At 32.6% G+C, this 6,000-nt stretch overlaps 1 long non-coding RNA gene across 1 annotated transcript in view; it reads right to left on the bottom strand.

The window, feature by feature from the left end:
• The window catches only part of LOC142345491 (uncharacterized), a 29,044-nt gene continuing 23,044 nt past the window's right edge, over nucleotides 1–6,000 (bottom strand). The window contains exon 2 of the long non-coding RNA XR_012759331.1: nucleotides 1–159. This is a non-coding gene — a long non-coding RNA (uncharacterized LOC142345491). The remainder of the gene's footprint in view (nucleotides 160–6,000) is intronic.

Here is a 6,000-nt window from a genome sequence, read left to right as displayed (position 1 = left end):
TAAAGATTTTGATAAATAATTTTTGTTGTTGTTGTTGTTGTTGTTGTTGTTGTTGTTGTTGTTGTTGTTGTTGTTGTTGTTGTTGTTGTTGTTGTTGTTGTTGTTGTTGTTGTTGTTGTTGTTATTGTTCGATTTCGCTGTTCGTCTTGACTCGCCTTCCTAGATTTGGCATCTCTCATCAATAGAACGCATCATATTTTACTCCACTGAGGTATTTGCTTCTAATCTTTTTGTTCATACACCATTTTTTTTTCAAAAATACTAGAAGTGTTAGGGGTTTTCTATCTGTTCATCATCTGGTTGAAAATTATGTCATAATTGTGGATGAGCGGGGTGGGAACCTTAGGTGCGATCGCAAATTACCCAGCCTCCTTGTTAAATTTAATAAACGGAGCCGTTACTTGGGGACTAATTAATACTTGGGGAGTTTTCCCATAACAAACAAGTTCAACGCACCAGTGCAGGCACACTAATCCAACACTTCGTGTATTTTTCTCAGTAGGAGCGAGAATCACACCGGACGCCAATTGGTCAAATAGGGATTAATTTTGTTTTCCTCTTTAATTGCTGAAAACAACTGGGAAAAATTGCTATTAACAGCAACCAAGTTAAAGCTAAAGTTGAGTTCATTTTAACAAATAGATCAACAATCCGATTATTCTAGGATGAGATATTAGCAAAAACAGTAAGCTTACCAAATTACTTATTTTGACTTGGTACGGGGCAGGTTTGGCCTAAAGACCTGCTAAAAACACCCGAAAATGGGGTACAAATAAATGTGTGTACTCACCACTTAATGAGGAAAGTAGTATAGTAATTTGCCTAGTGACTGTAGTGGGGGGGGGGGGGGTCCGAAACTCCCCCCCCCCCCCCCCTACAAGTCTTCAAGTCGACCAAATTCCTGATTTCTTTCGAAATGAAAGTTTGTTCAAGTTTCAGCAGTCTCGTGTAGACTCTTGGTGCTACAATGACTGCTGAAACTTTGAAACTTGAACAAACTTTCATTTCGAAAGAAATCAGGATTTTGGTCGACTTGAAGTCTTGTAGGGAGGGGGTTCGGACCCCCCCCCCCCCCCCACCTACAGTCACTAGGCAACTTACACTTGTTGAAATTGTAGAGTGAAAAAGCACTTCTGAGCTGGTTAGATGCCCTGACTATATCACTTTAGTGGTGATAGGAAAAATTTCGCAGTACATATACTAAAGGCCTCAAACTTGGAAAAAATTTCAAAAATTTTCAAAAAGTCCTAAAATTGTTTTTCAAAGTCCTAAAATTGAAAGTCTTTCAAAGTTTTTCAAAGTCCTAAAATTGAAAGTCTTTCAAAGTTTTTCAAAGTTTTTCAAAGTCCTAAAATTGTCTGAAATGGATTTTGCGCTATGAAAGAGCACTCAAAAGCGATTTTTTGTTGATTTCAATTTTTTTTCACCTAAGTAGTATGGGGGTCGAAACATACAAAAATTTCAAAAATTTGTTCGAAAATTTTTCAGTTTTTCAAAGTCCTAAAATTGTCTGAAATGGACTTTGCGCTATGAAAGAGCACTCAAAAGCGATTTTTTGTTGATTTCAATTTTTTTTCACCTAAGTAGTATGGGGGTCGAAACATACAAAAATTTCAAAAATTTGTTCGAAAATTTTTCAGTTTTTCAAAGTCCTAAAATGGTCTCAAATGGACTTTGCGCTATGAAAGAGCACTCAAAAGTGATTTTTTGTTGGCTTCATTTTGTTCAACAAATAGGACCAAATAACTCAGTTTCTGCAATAGTCTGAAATAAGTCAAAGAGCAGTCAGAAGCAGTTTTTAATGACAATACTTTTGCAAATGTACAGTATGATGTGGAAAACTTGTCTTTATTTTTATAGACATGTGTAACTATGTATGTTTCTATCAAAACAAGTCCGTATATTTGCTTGCATGTGTTCAAAAATTTAATTTTTTATCTCTGCATGAATATATGAAAGAAAGGAAAGAATGAAAATTTTATGTATAAAATCATGCGTATTCATGTATATAATGTTAAAAGTTTATATGAAAGTGTATATTTGTTTAAAAACAAATATAACTGTGCTTAAGTTTAGTAATATGTTTGTATGAATAAAAGCTGAAATGTATGTTTGGGTGTAGAAATTGTAAATGTGTGTATATGTCAAGACGTTTTTGGTTTTATGTATCTATGTTTTTTCTATATGTATACAGTGGAATGTATGTATATATGTCTGAATGTGTTTATGTATTTATGTATTTATATGATTGCAAGTCAGACGAGAGAGAGAGAGGGAGATAGGTCCCTGGAGGGCAATTTAATTGTTTAGAAGAACATTATTACTTGTCTCCACAATCCAATAAAATTATATCTTGCAAACAGATTTTGATCTTCAGCGTTGATAAACTCTGCCCTTTAAACATTGGCAAGCAAAATGTCACAACCGAAGACGTCAAAAAATTTGTGATTCTCTGAGCATGCTTTTTTGAAAATTGATATTTCGAGACCTATCTAGCTACCATATTAAAAACTATCAAGATTTTTTACAGAAAAAAAATTAAATTCATGTTCTTTGTCTTTCAATCCTTGGCAAGAAAATGATAAAGTGTTGCAACACAGAAGACAAAAACAATTTTTTGATGTTCTGAGCATGCTTTTTTGAAAATAGATTTCTCTACACTTATTCAGCTACCCGTCTAGGAATGAGCAAGATTGTTGACATGAAAAATATATATGAGATGAAGTGTTGAGAGGTAAACAATAAATTGAGCTAAGTATGAAGAATGAACTCTGTAAAAAACCAAAAAAATATTGGTAGAAAACTATGATATGCACGAGCAGCTGAACTGTTTAATTAAATGAAGTAGAATTATGGGAATTCATCAAGAGCTTGGATCAGACAAAAAGTGTAATGATGTACAAGAAGAGTAGTTTGCACTGGAACTGTAAAAAGCGCCGAAATTTTCTTAAAGCGGTAAAAGTTAATTAGTCACTTTATCATTAATACAAGAACAAGCACAAACTATGGATCCGTGGGTGGTTGATAGAAACAGCTTCAGAAATGTATAGGTTTTGTTTGCGTATTGGTAATAGCAATAATGGATACTTCGTGCTGGGACTTAAATATTAGACAATAGCGTAAGGCATCTTCAGTGAATGCTTCCGATAAATTCAACTCTTGAACACTCCAAGTAAGGTACCAGAGCAATTCAAGCAATCAGAAATCAAAAACGTTCATAATAGTGTCTTCTTGGATCAAATTTACTGCGTTCAGTAACCCTGTGTTAATGTTTTGGATTACTTATTGTTCTTTCCACTTTTTAAAATGAGATTACCGTAACGATATTTCCTAGAGCATCGGAAAGAGGTAAATTCAAAGGAATCTAAAATTAATAAGGAGCAGAGTCTTTTTAACATATAATTGGGCTAAGCAGTCTGGCAAACATATTGGAACTTAACACAACACTACTGCTACCTACTACTGCTACTGCTAACTACTACTACTAATACCTACAACTACTATCTACAATTAGTACCTACTACTACTGCTACCTACTAGTACTACCTACAACTACAACTAGATACTATTACTAACTACTACAACTACTTATTGGTTCTAAGTTACACTAGTACCTACTACTACTTCCTTTTAATACGTTCAAATTTTACCTATTGTTTACAAACTATCTACAAAAATGTGTTTGTTTTTCTAAAAAATGAAAACCTTTCTTATCTCTAGAGACTCGTTAAGCATAAACAACAGAAGCTTTTATCTATCTCAAAGTAATTTGTCCTGACTGACACATACCAATAGAATTTACCCGCCAATATTTTCAACAAATCATTTAGTGTTTGAAGTTTTTTCAAAGATATAAAGAACGCTGAAACTTTGTCGTATACATTAACTCATTAATTTTCAACTCCATGTTAATTTGTTAATTTACAATTACAAAATCCATGGTATGATATATCAGGTTGATATTTAATTAACTAAATCAATTGATAGATATGAAACGCAAACTTTTTCAAAATTTCGAATATGAAGGATTGTATAGCGTAAACATTGACTGCATCACAATTGCGTTGCACTATGTCTATTCATAATATCAACTTTATAGAAACATGCTTTCATCAAAAAAAGTGTGTACCATAATGGAAACAAACAATTTACAGTGTACCTACATTATCCAAAAAACTGAGGTTTTACTCTGTATAGTTGTTTTCGTATGTTTATTCAGAGTCACCTGTTGTTTCAGTTGTCAGGTAATACACAACTTTTTCTGAATCTTTACGTTTCAAAATTTATAAAGACTGAAAACTGCTGGGATAGCTTGCCAGAAGGACATGTGTTAGTTGAGTTTCATTTTACCCTTAGCTTCGGCTCAGGATGTGTTCACAGCTAAGACTGTAATTGTGAACTTTTTTTCATTAAAAGTTTAGCACTACATGATTTTGCAATTTTTGTTGTATTAACTTCTTCCTTATTTTATTAAATTTCATTTGGTCATTGTTTATCTGAAGAAAATTAAAATTAAATCAACCTCATGAAACGTTTCTCAGCAAAATTAAGTGAAACAGTCTTGTTGGATTTGAGAGCTCAAACAAACACTTAAATATAGGTGTTTAGGTGAACAAATTTTGTTTGTTTTCAACGTCTGCTTACACCGAATGGTTCAAGAGAAGAACTTTTCGTGGAATATGAAACAAAATACTTCTTTATCTTTATTAGTGTTCAAAATTCAACAACCGGAGACGGTGTGGCTTTGGATAAGCAAGTATAATAAAATTGTGAAAAATGGCCGGTCACTTTACCTAAAAGTTGAACCATTGAGTTCGAATTCGAGTTTGTGACCTAAAATAGTATTCAAGGATAAGAGACTTTTTCAAATAAAAAAGACTTGTTTTTTAGTATTCAAAACTCAACAAACGGAGGCGGTATGGATTTCGATAAGCAATTAAAATAAAATGGTAATGCTTGGTCAATCATTCTACATAAAAATGGAAGTTTTGAGCTTGTGTCTGAATTTGTGATCAAAAAACACTATTCAAGGATAATTGACTTTGAAAAAAGAGTACTTTTAGTACTAAAAACACAATAATCGGTGACCGTGTAACTTGGTATTACCAAATATAATGAAATGTGATAATTTGGCCTATCGCGCCATTTGAAAGTCAAAGTTTAAATTTGAGTTTGTGATCTAAAAATAGTATTCAAGGGATAATTACGTCATAATAGTTGAATTGTGTTATAAAGTTAAGGACGCAAAACAATTGAGACACGTTCTCACATTCTATTTAAACTACAGTTATATATGTGACAAAAAAGCGAAAGAGATCTTATGCTTTTACTAAGCTTTTTGATATAGTTTACTATATCATATAGACTATATTCACATGGTCTGTTATGTAATCTTTACTGCACGAGTTCTACAAGCGTTCCTGAAGACTATAATTTTGCATTTTTTTTTCTGTAGAAAAGAACAAAAAAACTCATGATTTTCCGAAATCAGCAGTGTTGACATATTTTACCAGTAAATCTTGAAGAGAGCGGTCAGTGCAACTTCTTAAATTGTTAATTTTCTCTGAAGAATGTTCGGCTAATGAACTTTAAATATTGCAAAATAACTAATATAGAGATATCTTAAGTCAAGACCACATTCGGTAACATTTAACACAACTAACTTTGATTTTTTCCTACCATAACAACCGTCAAAACAGACAGTAGAAACCATATTAGGCGCTTTGATGCCATCGTCAAACTGACAAGTAAATTTTGGTCAATTTGGAAAAGGTTCCAGTGTTAAAACCCTGCTATCCAAAGTACATTAAGTTCGAAGTTTAAAGTATTCAAAATTTTCGGAAATTAGTGTTTTACTTTTCAATGTGTTAATAACTATTTGTGATATCTCTGACTGTAGAGATATAATTTTGTGTCACTAATCCACTTAGATTTAGTTGAATGGATTCGAGGCGCGAATCCAACTTTTATTGAATTAGTGGATTACCACTTTTAGAATTA

Source organism: Convolutriloba macropyga, chromosome 9 (genome assembly GCF_964194025.1).
Source record: "Convolutriloba macropyga chromosome 9, txConMacr16.3, whole genome shotgun sequence".
In the NCBI taxonomy this organism is placed as follows: Eukaryota; Metazoa; Xenacoelomorpha; order Acoela; family Convolutidae; genus Convolutriloba; species Convolutriloba macropyga.
The sequence above is the reverse complement of the archived record's forward strand: the minus strand, read 5'-3'. Positions and strand labels throughout refer to the sequence as shown.